We start from the raw sequence: 15,749 nt of genomic DNA on the forward strand, positions 1-15,749 counted from the left end.
ATACTTTAAAATGGGATTATGAAGAACATGTTCCTCACCATGATGTTTTCCTTGGAGGTATTATGTTTTCAACTAAATAGCAGAAGACTTAACTGGTTCCTTCAGAATCATTGCATGGCTTGTCACCATGAGTGAAGGAAGAGAAAGGTGAAAAGGCTTTCCTCTTTTTTATCCTCCATGCAGCTGTCTGAAGCAACTGCAGCCCCTGTACCTATAACCAACACAGCACTAATTTCAAATTGTGAATATTCGCAATTGTCAGGAGTCTGCAGATAAAAAACAACAACTTGGAACAATGAATAAACTCCAGAATTTCAGTTAGTGAACAATTCATGAGCATAACAAAAGCAAATTAACTCAGCTGTTCCTACATTGCATCTTTGTCCTGTTGGACTATCAGGAGCAGTGAGCAATTCTCAGGTGTATACACAGTATAACTTGTTGGGTACTTACTATTTAAAGGGGTATGGGGACTTAGATTGGGTAAGCGTTAAGGGTACTTAGATTGACAGCTTTTTGGGGAATGGACTGTCTCTTTATTCTGTGTTTGTACAGAGCCTAGCCCATTTGGGTCTCTTGACTGGGGCTTTTAGGCATTACCACTATTCAAATGAATAATAATAATGGTAAGAGGACTAAAGAGCTGGAAGTGTAGGTGAGCATTTCTGACATGCATGCTCACACAGTTTATGGTACACTGTTGGTACACCAGAGGAACCAATCCCACTGGCAAACAAGGATTGTGAAAGGTTCCAATTATTATTTTGTCAGATAATTATTTTGGTGTAGAAGATTTTATTAAAGCGAGTGCCCTGGTGCAAGAATTACAGTGGGATATTCCTCAAGGAGAGAAACTAACTTCCTCACCTGCCAGGAATCCGTTGGGAAGAGGTTGCATGATAAGGTCCATGCATACTGTTCTTGATCTTCCGGGCAAGACTCCTACTGATGTCTAGAGTTGAGTATTGCTTGGCTGGGGTGTGTAGCTAAATCATTTTTTCACAATGTAAAAAAAGATACATGCCTTAGCTTGCAGGAGGGAGAAAATACTCCCATTCCAAACACTTCTGAACTGCCTGCTCATTGCTTTGTTTTTCAAGCAAAAGCAGCAGTGTGGATGCAGAGTGCTGTAGCAGGAAAAAGCACTGTCTGTTTAGACAAAATATTTGTGCAGTTTATATATTTTTTATTTCATTCAGGATCAGAAGGCAGTGGCCATGATCCTTTGAAGAGGGAATGTCTCTCTCATCCTCCATTTCCTGAGAGATGTCACAGCTGCGACAAGGAGGGGTTTATAATGCCACAGTTCGGCGCCTTCATAATTTATTCTCTCTGATTTTATGCTCTTTTAGTCTCCTGCTCAACCATCCACTAACAAGCGGTGATATTAGCCAATAAATCAAAGACGTCTGCTTGTCACCACCAGATGCTTGGCCACATCGCAGCCGATTATGAAATGTACAAAAGGACAATTTCATGTAGAGAGCTCAGCAGAGGTGTCCCACTGATATTCTGTTTGATAGGAAACCAGCATGAGGTGACTGTAGTAAAACTCAATAACTTTTATGCCTCGTGGCAATCAAGAACTAAGCTGAAATAAAACCGGGAAGTAAATTAGGACCTCACCTTTATGACTATTCCTTTTATGAGCGAGCCTGCATCTTTTTCTTCAATACTTTGACACAGGTTAGCATAAAAATAAATCTTTTAATGTGGCCAACTCACACTTTGCTGGGTACAGAAATGCACTTATTTTAATGCTCAGAAAGAGCAGAATAAGGTGCTTGATATCAATTAGTACAAAAATGCATCATTCATTCATGTGTTGCTTCTATCAATGCCTTATCAGTCAAAAATGCACCTAACATGCACAGCACAAAGACAGACTTCTGATCGCTCTTTTTTTTTTTCATTTATTTAATGAACACCATTATTGGTGAGAGCCATGGAGTGCTCCGTTCTATAGAACAGAGGTGGAGAGCTAAGTTTGAGTCTGTAAGTCCCATAGTTATTTCCCAAAGTTCTATCATTATATGGCTGTAGCTGACCCATATAAATGATTCTTCTGAACTAGATGAACTTACACTAGACTGTGAAATGCACAGAAAAATCCAGCCTCCCAGAATTACTTTTAAGGGAGCAAAAGATGCATATTTTTGTATTAACTCAAGCACTATTGCTAATGGCTGCTTAGTGAGCTATCATCTGCAGTCTGGGAAGGAGCATTAGCAGTTTGTGTATGATTACATGAAATCACTGGTCAAAAACACTATAATGAGAAGAGTAGTAGGTTGTATGTAGAAGTGGTGGCATGACTTTCTCCCAAAGCAGACTCAACCAGATTCAGTATGTTGACTAAGTGGTACTAAAAATACAATATTCCAACTAATTAGCCTTTGGCCACACCTTCAGCCAGCACTGTTTCAAAGGGGAATGACACATTCAGTATAAAAGTGACATGAATACTCACTCTGGACACAAAGCTTCCTTTTCTTCTACTGTTGCTCGACTCAATGGCATTAGTGATTGACACATGGCTTTTACATTAAGAATTACTATCTATATGAGTTATCTTTCCAGCTCATTGCTTGCTTTAGATTTATAGGGGAGTGCAAGTCAAATGAACTGCAGGAAGAGAAGGAGATCAGAGGCATGTGCATCAAGAATATCTAACATGCTATTCAGAAAAATTAGTAGGATGCTTGGGTGCATTACAAAGGGAAAAGCAAACACTATAGAAAACAATCAAACTGGGTTTTGTTTCAATTAACTGGCAGATTTGGTTGGCCTCGGGTGTGATACCTGAGTTTGGGGGTTGACCCAACATGACTACTCCAAGTGAATTCTTCTGGGACTTGCCACCTAACCAGCACCATGGCACCACACCTTCATTCACCAGGTTGAAGTTCCCCTGCCCTTACTATGAAGGACTTTCTATGGAGGGTGCACCAGGGGCCTACAACTCCCCTCCCTTCCAGACATCTTTGGAAGCAGCCAGCTGGCCACATCCTAAGCTCTGCACAGGATAGGTATCTGGGTCTTTCCCCTACATTCTGCCTCTTCAGGGGCCTGACTGGAAGGTTCTCTTCACCTAAATCCCCGTGAAATATCAAAAATGGACTGTCAGGCCATTTAGCCTCAAGAAGACCGTCAATATTTTTTTCCTGCTGCTGGAATGCACTGTAGTGCAATTAGGAATTCTATTAAGGGAAGGTTAACAATGTATCTGAAGATATTTCCAGAAGGTCTGAGGGGAGGTTGTCCTACCAACAAGGTCCCAAAGAGGAGAACTGACAGGAGGAAGTGACTGTCAACTATCTGAGGAGCTCAGGATGGGGGAAGAGAGTCAGCCAACCAACCGTCTTGAAGATATTAGGAGGGGCAGGGGATATTGTAAGTCCCTGACTATCCCACAAAACTCCTAATGAAAAGAACATAAGGGAAAAATTTCTCATCTTTCTTTTATCCTGGCACCATATATGAGGAGGAAAGAGTCAGTAAATATAATGTAATGGCCAGAGGATTTATAACAAATACTTCACACTGTGCATAGTCAGTTGGTAGAATTCACTGTTGCAGGGAGTAATTGAATCAAACATTTACAGATGGAATGTTCAAAGAGCTGGACAGCTTTATGATCATTACTACTTGTAACTACTGTGACACTGGCAGAGGGATTTTTGGAGGGATTTTTGGTGTAAGTGACCTTTTATCATAGAGTTCATTTTGCCTGGGTGGCAAGATGGACTGAAGAGTCTAAGGGGACTGTCTGTGACTCCATGGTAAGACTGATATAGTGATCCAGGAGTTCACATTTGTTAATGGCTTGGTGAAATCTAATTATAGAACATATCAGCAGTTTGGGGTGTCTGCCTTGTTTGGAGGTAGGCACTCACAGTTGTGAGCCACTCCAGACAGCACAACACCTAACATAGAAACTCATAAGTGATCTTGGGATTTCCCCATGTACTTTTGGGGGTAGGCAATTGGAGACATTCCAAAGCAGAACTGGAAAAAAAGAGCTGTTTGCCAGACATTCAAGCCCTTGTAGGTTTGCCCAAAAGTGCAGGATTCTCCTTCATAAAACGGTTAGGTAGGTACCTGGGTTGCTTTAACTTGACTTTAAAATATGCCTTCTTTGCTCCAATGATGCCTTGAGAAGCTGTTGCTTTTTCTGATAACTGGCTGTCAGGTTTAGGAGAATTATAGAAAAAAAATTAGCATATTAGTCCTTAAAATAATTATGTTATTTAGAACCCTGAAGCTCTTTAAACTAATCAGTTTAAATAAACCTGATCCCACTTCGATGCTTTAACACAGCTACAGAGCAATAGCCTTTGGAAGCAGCTTCAAAACAGCAAGGCACATGTAGCTCTGTACATACAGGTCTAATATAAATGAATGCAGACTAATATATGTCATCAGGTGTAACACATATCTTATAAAAATACCATCTTATGACGGGTGGCAGTTAGAGGTCTGCAGATTGAAGTTAAGCATTTTTGGCATCTGTGTCACAAACAAGAGGTAACTTTGCTCCTATACCCTGAAGTCTGTTGCTGGATTATAAATTAACTATTAAAATTTTCTGTGTTGCCGCAAGGATAGGTTCAATTATTCATTTTTTATATATTCATAAATAGAAGGCGAGCTTTTCAAGGTGGGCTCATTGTAGGATTGAGGCCTAAAATATGCAACAGAGGCCTGAAAAAAATATTAAACCAAATTCTTGAAATTTTCTAGAGTCATTATGATCTCCTGGACCTGGACCGATGAGCAAGGAGATGAAAGTGATGTGTTATGATTTGGGTTACAAAGCACGTACGAAAAATGCTACCTTTCAAGGAGAGCACAGACACTAAGCCTGTCTTTCATGCAGCTGTCCTGGGCTAAATCCTATTCTCCATTGTGTTGATGTGAAACTAAGTGTATATCTTCACTGAAGAGTTAGCTCGAGCGATCGCAACTCAGGTCTGAGAATCTGAATTCACCTACTCCAGGTGCGAGCATTCCTACTGCAAAGCCCTACCTGGGTTACTGTGTCTTCACTGTTTCTGCACTTGTCTGTGTGTTTGGGGCGGTGCATCCCTTGGTTCATTCTGCTCAGATGCTCAAAGATTATATCTCAGTTGTGTCAATTGACTTGTATATCCTTTGGGGGAATTATGGGAAGTGCATTGGAGGACTATGAGCTCTTGAGTGATTTACCCTAAAACCTCACTCCAAAGTGGGTAGGCTCCAGTCTGAGTTCAACCAGAGCTTGGGCTCTTAACCGCCCCCTGTTCCCCCCAACCAGCTGGATAAACCACCTACAAATCCATGTCATTTTTTTCCGGGTTGATGGTAGGGAGATTTGGACTATAACCAGTTAAGAACTTGGCTTAAGTATGTAGTGAAGACATACAATTAGTTCATCTCAGTTAGTGAAGTAATTTAGAAAACAAACACACATGAGTCATGAATAGATAGTGATTATGTATTTTGACTAGGGCTTGTTTAAGGTTTTTGAACAAAACTTCTTTTTAATAGCGTTTTTAAAAAATAAAAATGTTGCAAAGCCATTCTGTTTTTTCTGAAACTTTGTTTTACAGAATTAAAAAAACGTTGGCTAAAAAAAAATTTGCTAGTGGATTCCCCCCCGCCCTTTTCTTTACACTACTGTCAATTGGCTTGGTATGTTAGTCACCTGATTGGCATCTTTTCAAAATAGATTTTTTTTCCATAAACCAAAAGCTGCACATTTCAATAGAAAATTTCAGAGAATGGAAAAAATGATCTCTTTCAATGACAACAGAATGAAAATGCTTTTCAAATTCCTATTTGCTGAGATAAAATTTCTTAATGGGAAAGATCCAGTTTCTTAATGGGAGAACCTCTGCTAAACCACCGAGGGGCCTGCTTATGCAAGAGTTATTCATGTGCTTACTTTTAAGCATGTGAATAGTTCCACTGAAACAGTGGAACAACAAGGAGTCCGGTGGCACCTTAAAGACTAACAGATTTATTTGGGCATAAGCTTTCATGGGTAAAAAAACACTTCTTCAGATGCAAGAAGAAGTGGTGGAACAACCCCTGCGCTTAAAGTTAAGCATGTGAAGAACTAGACAGACTCATGGAGGATAAGTCCATCAGTGGCTATTAGCCAGGAGGAGCACAGATGGTGTCCCTAGCCTCTGTTTGCCAGAAGCTGGGAATAGGCGACAGTGGATGGATCACTTGATGATTACCTGTTCATTCCCTTTGGGGCACCTGGCAGTGGTCACTGTTGGAAGATGGACCTTTGGTCTGACCCTGTATGGCCATCCTTATGTTCTTATAAGTCTTTGAGGGTTCAGAGCCCAACCTCAATTGAGGCTTCAGATAAAAATCTTTTTCCAGATGTATTTCTGTATTATAAGGAAGAAAGAAAACCTGTTTTTTGAAGGAGTCATTAATTCATATTAACTCCACTGGTATTTCAAAGCAGCACAATGTCAACTTGTTCAAGCACACTAGGAAGAAAGTATTGCTTTTGATGTAATTTCTAAACCAAATATTTGAAATGAAATTTGATCCAATTAGGTGGTATCAGATTTCAATGTTGATTATTCAAATAGGCCCAATCCTGTAAACATTTTCATTCATGTTGAATTTAAGCATGTGAGGAATCACACTGATTTCAGTAGGACTCTGTGTTTAAAGTTAAGCGTTTGTGCAAATGATTACAACAGTGGTTCCCAAACTTGTTCCGCTGCTTGTGCAGGGAAAGCCCCTGGTGGGCCGGGCCTGTTTGTGTACCTGCTGTGTCCACAGGTTCAGCCAATCGCGGCTCCCAGTGGCCGCAGTTTGCTGCTCCAGGCCAATGGGAGCTGCTGGAAGCAGCGTGGGCAGAGGGACATACTGGCTGCCGCGTCCAGCAGCTCCCATTGGCCTGGAGCAGCAAACCGCAGCCACTGGGAGCCACGATCAGCTGAACCTGCGGACGCGGCAGGTACACAAACTGGCCTGCCAGGGGCTTTCCCTGCACAAGCAGTGGAACAAGTTTGGGAACCACTGGATTACAGGATTAGGGACTTCCAGAATAGAGAAATTACAAACTTTTAAAAAAGCTGATAAAGCAAAGATTAGGTATGAACTCATGTTGGGGTGGTGTTGTTGTTGGTTCCCCCCGCCACCTCCGCCCAATAATAAGAGACAAAAGATAGGATTCTTTGACTTTTATACAGTGGCCAAATAAGGTTCTGATAAAATAAATCAGAGAAGTGAGGTGGTTTAATGACTTTTTAATGAGCCTAATGTTTTCAGTTTAAATGAGTCCTCTTACATCAGCTTTAATCATTTTATTAGACTGAAAAATGATTGAGAAATGGCTTGCATTAAATTCAGTTTTCTGTGCAATCTTTTCAAAGCCATTATAGAATAGTGACTAATGGGAGTAAACTTGGATAAGTGGAAACGTAGACAACAGAATGACTCCGCTAAATGTATTTAGGCAACTGATATGTTAACTAATGATAAGGTTATTGGAGACTTATTTTTAATAACTGCTAACTTTTGTAAAGAGCACAAGTAAACACGTGTCTACTGCAGTGCAGGTAACAATTAATTAGGATAGTTTAAATGAACTACAATTTGTTCTCATTAATACTGTGAAATTGAATTAAATCATTGCTTTTCCATGGTTATAATATAGGATAAATAACTCCCAGGATTAAAAATGAATGCAAATTGCTTAATTTTGAAAAAAAATTACACCTTAGCCTGGCATCTTTTTATATTAAACTAAACCTTTTCAGCACAGATCATCTACAGTACTAGAGGAGGATCTTACTATTCACAATCCATTTCAATTCTAAATGCTATTAAAGACAAAAAAGTCTAATTCTCGGCTTGATCCACCCAGAGCGTGCAGCCCTCCAGCCCAATCTATCAAGGCACTTAAGCTGTGTTTTAGGTTATTCATTTTTGTAGGAGTTTTGTTTGACTGAGTGACAGTGCTCAGCATGTGGCAGGATCATGTACTCCCTCCTAATCTCACAGTTCCCTTATGTAACTTCAGTTGAGGTACTCCTGATTTATACTTGTATAGGTGAGATCAAAATCTGAACCAGAACGTATAGAGTCTCCTCTCAGGTGAACAATAAAATTATTTACTCTGGATTTATACTATCTTAACAGTAGAATTTGCACCAAAAGGCTCAGTTCTGAAATTCTTATGCAAGCAGCTCTTTGGGAAGACAATGGGAATTTTGTCTAAGTAAGGACAGCAGGATCAGACTCAAATTACCATGTTCTGCATTTATTTTACAGCACTGTAGATCTAGAACGCCCAACTCATCTTTGGTGTAATAACACCTACTTCATTGGAGTTATGAAGGTCTGAACTGGGCTCAAACTGTAGAACAGTAGTGAGAATAGAGCTGATCAGCAAAATTAAAAGGGGAAATACCCCATTGGAGGCTGGATTATTTCCAGGTGACACACCCTACTACTAAAATGCTACTCCCTGCTCCATGGTTTATAGCACACATGTAACATCTTGCACAAATGGCATCAGAAGGCTAGCATCTCTAATTTCTCAGGTAATTTATAACAGTAGGTTTTCTCTTAGAAGTATCTTTGCTTGAATGTTTCATCATCTAGAATACCAGTGGGGAAAAAAAAGACAGTGAGAGAAAAATATAAACCTGTGATTGAAAAAAAACTGTATGGAAACAACCAGCAGCCACTACAGTAAATCTGAATGAATAATGGAAACAGATTCAAAAACATTTGGGTAACACTTCTTCACCAACAAATACTTACGAACAAGTAAATAACAGACAGTTTTATATCAACTCATAATCTATGTATGAGATCTGTATAATTACCCACAGTTAAAGGAAGATGTTCTGAGGCACAAATTATAAAGGCATGAATAAGGTTTACCTATGACTAGACAGAACTGACAAGTATTTTCTCTTATCTGGAATGAGAAGATGGAATGAGGAAAAGCGGTACATTGCAATGAGTGGGGGCGCAGTATTAGTCAGCATGATTAATGGATGTAAGAATCTGTCTTGAGAAAAAATGTGCTGTTAATCATTATGTGTGGGGGGGGGGGAGGGAGGCTCTCTCCTTAAATCGGGTAACTGGTGGCTTGTGTGGTATATTATGTTATCATGAGCACAATATTATATTGTAGCATCTCAGAGAGAATCTTTGAATTTTATTTGAACAGAGGAAAATTTTGTCCAACTCAGCTCGCCGTTCTTTAACCCAACCACCCTCCAACCTCACTCCCATGGCTATGGCCAGCTGGGTAGAGTTAGCTGACTATTGCCCTGCTCAGAGCTACACTCATTTCTATTGAAGGACACATCACCAATTCTGTTTTATTAACAAATGTATGAGCAATGATACACATTGTTATATTCTAGTAGATGGCGCTCTTTATATTAGCTGTGTATAAAGGGGTTCCTTGCCCTTCCCAACCAATGTGTGTCAGGCTATGTTATTGGTTGCTCTTCTGGCTCTTGGGAGTTGCCTAACAAAGGTGGAGCAGCACTTTCCCTCTCCTCTAGACTCATTTGTGGGAACAGAAAATTGTATCATCTTGATGAAGCAAGGATTTTGCAGGCATTATGGGAAGGAATGTGTGACACAGATCCCTTGGTCAAGGGTCCCCAGTTCTTTGCAAACTCTCACGTCAGACCTGAGAAACTCACTACAACAAACACGTTACAGGATATTTACCCATAAAAAGTAACATGTAAGATATCTACAGAAAGCTTGTAACATGTCAAGATTTATAATCATTATGAAGTGTATGTACAGGTAATATTTGGAGAATAATGTATTTGTACAGAAAGTATGCTTTATGGAGTTGGGGTAAAGGCTAGTCACCTGCAGATAATGTGTCTTGATGATGACCCAGTCAAGCAAAAGTGAGTTGTTACCCCTCCCTAGTCAGTAGGCAAAGTAATGCAATGTTCTGTTGTCTACCCTTTCCAAAGCCCAGAACAATCAGTGAAAAACTATCAAAGACAATTGCAAATGATGGGAACCACTTGGAGTTGGAAAGGAACATTATAGTAGGTCAGAGATCATCCTGATTCTGAATAAAGACAAAAGACTGTTTCAGTATAACAGAGTGTAGGGAAAGTGTGTGGGGAAAGTCACTCAGTGTATCCATTCACTGAGGAAATCCCTTGAGGAGCAGAGAGGCTTTCATGAAGGTTTGGATCTTAGTTCTTGCGAAACCAGCCAGCTCTGCAATGGACTGAACTTTGGGGTGGAAAACCTACTTTACTAGATATAAAAGGCAACTATTGATAACTGTAGACCCAGGTTCCTCTTTTATTATTGAGTTGTAACAAGTTATTTCCATCACTTTCTCTCACCCCTAGTTAAATCTCTACTCCTTCTTAAATAAACCCTACTTTTGTTTTATTATAAATGCTCACAAGTGCTGTGTTCATTACTGGAGTAGTGATTTAAGGTAAAACTAGTAAATGGTGACACACAGCACCTTTGCATGCAGAGGATCTCGAATTTCTGTGAGTAATCAGTATCAAGGGCTGGATATCACAGGAGAATGATTCAAAGAGATTCAGATATTGGGGTGCACCTATTGTTAACCTGCAAGGCGAAGTTAGGGCTTGTTAGGACAGTGCGTGAGTGACTGAAAGGCTGGTGGTGTTAGGGGGCAGTCACCCAACTACCACAAGAAAAACTTACTCTTGCTGGTGACAGGGAGTGACAAGATTACTCTCAGCTGTGGACTTACAGGCTGTTCTGGGAGCATCTGGGTGTTAATACAGATGCCCAGATAGCATACACTTCTTCTACTCTGGTTATGAGCACATCTTTAACATGAACCTATGACTTTAGCTTAAAGAATGGTTGTGGGCTGTTTGGCAGGATACCAATCAATAAGCTACTTGTGACATCTTGTGGCTTATGTGGTCTTTTGAGGAAGAGAAAGGCATTTGGCTGTTTGGGCTGGGATATTGGAGTGATGACACAGGAGTGTACATCTCCCAGAACCGTGGCATTCAGGGAGGCCCATTAGTAGAGACTACTTGGTATCTGGCTCAGTGCTGACGGTGATCTTCTTTACGGCCCGGAGTGTGAGACTTGTGACCAGGCCTGGGTGGGCTGGATGGTTTATCTGGCTGGGTAATTGTTGTGACCAAGGAAAAGTCAGGACAAAAGACGGTTCATAGCCTAGCTGAGTGTCTACAGCCATCCTTTGCAACAAACACTACATTTATCTCCCTTTTTGTTTACATTTTTTGTTATTTAATTAAGTTGTAAATGACTCCTAGCCTGTGAGAAGTCTTTCTGGGGATCTTTTAGCCAATATCTTTTAATCTTGCACAACACCTATTGATTCACTTTATTATAATCTAAGGTTTATGTGTATGTTTTGGCTACTCACCTCCTCCAAACCAACATTTATGTAACAAATTAAGAGGAATCCACTTGGCTAGTAAGATTCCTAGCCTGGTATGTATTGACTAGGATTTGTGCCTTATTTGTCTCATTAGTCTTTATAGTGTCAATTGATATTCCCTGTCAAAAAATATAATGAAGGTAAGGTTGAAAGGATGTATCACTATCTATGGAAAACTACATGACACTGGTGTAATTATCCCCAAAATAAGCATTATAAAGCCAAGAAATTCAGAGTCAAACTTAAAGGAAATCCAAATGTATTAAGCTATAGAAATGCACAATTCAGGACACTTAAACAACCTTAAGTCTGTCCTGTAGTATCATCATTCAATCGCAAATTAGAGTGTTTTGAAGGCATATGCATCCTCTCCTTTCTGCCCACATAATATCACAACTTCTTAAACACACTGAGGACCAAATTATACAAGAGTATATATGCTTGCAGAACATCTTAATGACAGTTAGCTTCCTGGGTTTGTTTGGGGTCAGTCATGGTATATGGATCTCCTGGAGTGGGGGTGTGTACATACACAGAGAGAATGAGGGTTTATTAACAGGCTTTGATACTAATACGTTAGGGGGAAATAAAAATTGTAACAATAATGATATTTAAGAAGCAAGTTAACTTTTTTCTCCAAATGGCAAAAGTTTGCAGTTACTGTCTGAAATAACAGCCACTATATTTCCTTACACTTGGGTTTTTACTTCAGTTTAGAAGTCATTATTGTACTTTCAGCCACTTATACTTGATCATTCCACAACTGAAACACTCTTTTCTTACCATACCTAGTACTATCTGTTGAACTCTGTTGGATCAGTCATTATAATTACACACATGGCATATACCAAAATAAAGTCCAGAATTGTTAAAACATCTGACATATACAAAAAGAATACAGTTAAGTATGAATGCATCTATCTCAATTAAAAGACTATAAAATGTAGTGTATGTATATATATATATACACAGAGAGAGAGAGAGAGAGAGAGAGAGACTGCATTTTATAATCTTATCATTTAGATTAGTTGAATAAGATGATTCATAGTCTTATGATGATTCATAATCAATGCAGTTGGCAGATATTACAAAAAAGGGCAGAAAATGTGTTTAAAAACATTGAAGAAATCTCAGACTGTTCCTGTCATTTTTACTTTACAAAATAATTCTAGGGGGTTTGGGGCAATTTTTTTAACTGGTGTAGCCAATTTCAAGAAAATATTGCAAAAAATTCATACAAAGTGATGTTCGAATGAGTGAGTGTGTGTGTGTGTATTTTTCGACAAATATACATCACTTGAAACATAACAGACTCTGCTGTCTATGCTACATTCTCAGAGGCACTAACATGTTGTGGCAACTGTATGACTGTTTTCTCAGCTGGCATTTTCCCCACTTTCTCTAAAAATAGCTCATCTTAAAAGAAAAAATAGCAACTTTCCTGAGCAAATCAAAGCCCAGTTGCCAGTAACAGAAAATAAGAAAAAAAAATCTTTATAAAATATTTTCTAAACTCGCAATGCCCTGGCAAAAAGTGTTAGGCCTTTGCAAAATGTCAAATGCTGTCCTGGAAGTTTTTCAGCTCTAGGCAGGGCCAGCTCCAGGTACCAGCTTAACAAGCAGGTGCTTGGGGCGGCTAAAGGAGAGGGGCAGTAGGTGCGGCAATTCGGGGGCGGCAGATCCCTCACTCCCTCTAGGAGCGAAGGACCTGCCACTGAACTGCCAGCTTTTTTTTTTTTTTTTTTTTTTGCTTGGGGCGGCAGAAATGCTGGAGCCGGCCCTAGCTCTAGGGATCATCACATGGGAATTGGGGAAACACTTATGGGCCCCAGTGGGAGCAGTGAAGTTTGAGGAAGGAAAGGAGAGTCTTAATGTATGCAATGGCCTGGTTGGAAGACTGTGGTAAGAAGAGAGTGAGCAGTAAGGGATAGTGGGGGAGTTAAATAGGGGAGTAAGGGCCTCAATACAACTGTGGGAACAGGGAAGAATCAGGGAATCTCTTAGGGAATGATTGCCTCAGTGACAGCAGGAAAGTATAATTCCTCCAGGGCAGCGATTGTCTCTTCTCTATATCTGTACAATGTCCAGAACTATAGGGTGCCAATTCTGATTGGAGTCTTTGGGTGCTACCATAGTACAAATATGTACAAATTTGTTTTTACTAGTACTACTACAACTAGTAAAAACAAATCTGAGCACTCCAAAACGATGGCATCTTGGAAGAAGCAACAGAGCCTTGTGGTACATCCAACAACATTGTGCCAAATTCTGCTCTTCTTCCTCATTTGAGTAATCCCAATGACTGGCATGGAAATATATTTATTGACTTCCCTGGGATCTTTCATGTGCAAGGTGAGCTGCATTTGGAGAGGACAGGTTAAGCACACTAAAATGTGCTGCCCAATTTAAAACAGCTTAGGTTGTGATAATTAAATCTGCAGGTAATGAAAAACCCCAGGGGACGCAAATGATTAATTTTGTTAATGAAGAATTCATTCAATTAATCAACTCATTAATTCATTCATTTCTAATACTGAGTTTGTTAATATCAAGAATAACTGTCTCTGAGAATCTAAATAGATACCATTTGGGCTCACATTTAGCATTTCAGGCTTCTAGAAGAGAACAAAATCAGATTCCCCTGATGGAAGCCTCCTATATTAATTTAGAAAATATAGAAATGAATATATTTAGAAAAGATTAAAAAGTAATTTGCAGAAAAAATATTGTAGGTTCAAAAGCGTTATGGATGTATAATTCAGCTACAAACATAATTTTGTTTCAATATGAACTTTATCATTGTAGATTCTTTAGAAACTATTTTACTGCAGAATGACTGGCCGTTATCAATAGAATCCATGTATTATTATGCCTTTGGTGTACATGTACACACACACCATGGTCTTTGTAGCTCCACATTACAAATATCATTGCCATGTTTTTTGGTGAATATTCACTTGTCACTTGTTCTGTTAACATCTCTTCTTAAAAAAAAAAATCTATTGGCATACTACCTTTTTTTTTGTGCATCTCAAACCACTTTGTAAACATTAAGTCTCATAGCACCATTATGAGGTAGGTAAATACTATATCCTTTTAACAGAGGTGTAATCTGAATCACAGATCTGTCAAAATGATGACCATAAACACACAAAAATTCAGTGGCAGAGCCAAGAATATGATAGTTCTTAGTATAGCACATGAGCCAGTGGACATATTTTCTTCTTCCTGCTAATGGCTGAGGGTGGCCCAGGGAGCCCCTCAATGCCAGCTAGCGGAGGGTACACCATACCATAACTCTCATCAGGCCTGACACACTCCTATCCCCAACTCACTGTTGTCATAATCTGCATCTAAAAGGTGTCATATGCAAATTGGTAACAAGTTGGCTATTAATATTTATTGTGTGATATATGCATGGGTGGTGTATAAAGAATTATAAATTATAAATGTGTGCTGAAAATATGTTCCTAAAACATGTTTGGCACTCTTTGAAAGTTGGGTTCCCTAGTCTGGAAATGGGCCATCCTGATTATCACTACAAAAGTTTTTTTTTTCTCTTTTTTTTTCTCCTGCTGCTAATAGCCCACCTTAATTGATTAGTCTCGTTAGAGTTGGTATGGCAACCCCCATTTTTTCATGTTCCCTGCATATATATCTCTCTCTCTACTGTATTTTCCACTGCATGCATCTGATGAAATAGATTTTAGCCCCTGAAAGCTTATGCCCAAATAAATTTGTTAGTCTCTAAGGTGCCACAAGTACTCCTCGTTCTTTTTGCTGACAACTTGATGTAAGTCAGAAAACTGCTTAGGCGAAGATTGTAACTTGCTAGAATTAAGTTTTAATCATAAGAAATGTGATTTGTTTATTTTGTAACCTTTCCTATATCTTTCACTGTTACTTGAAATCACTTAAACCTGTATTCTTTGTTAATAAGCTTAATAAACTTGTTTTGTTACAAAACCATCTCAGTGCTGTGTATTACACTGAAGTGAGCATCTTCAGCCAAATTAGCAGCCTGGTGTGTATATTCTGTCTCTTTGGAGGCAACAAACTATCTTTTGGGCGGGTCCAGTGAGTTAGAATGGACACTGAAGGGGAGATGGTTTTCGGGAGACCTGTGATTGGAAGGGCTATTGGCATCACCCTGCAAAGAGTAACCAGGCTGGTGGAAGCCAGGGTGAGGCCACTGTGCTATGAGCATGCTTCCAGGGCTCTGAGCCAAAATAACACATCACAGAAGCACAGAAGTGCCCTGTTGCCAGGATTATGTGTGCATACTCACTCTCCTTTCTCAAAGGGGAGTAAAGTTTTAATGCTCCTGGTGTAA

This window comes from Chrysemys picta, chromosome 8 (genome assembly GCF_011386835.1).
Source record: "Chrysemys picta bellii isolate R12L10 chromosome 8, ASM1138683v2, whole genome shotgun sequence".
Lineage (NCBI taxonomy): Eukaryota > Metazoa > Chordata > Testudines > Emydidae > Chrysemys > Chrysemys picta.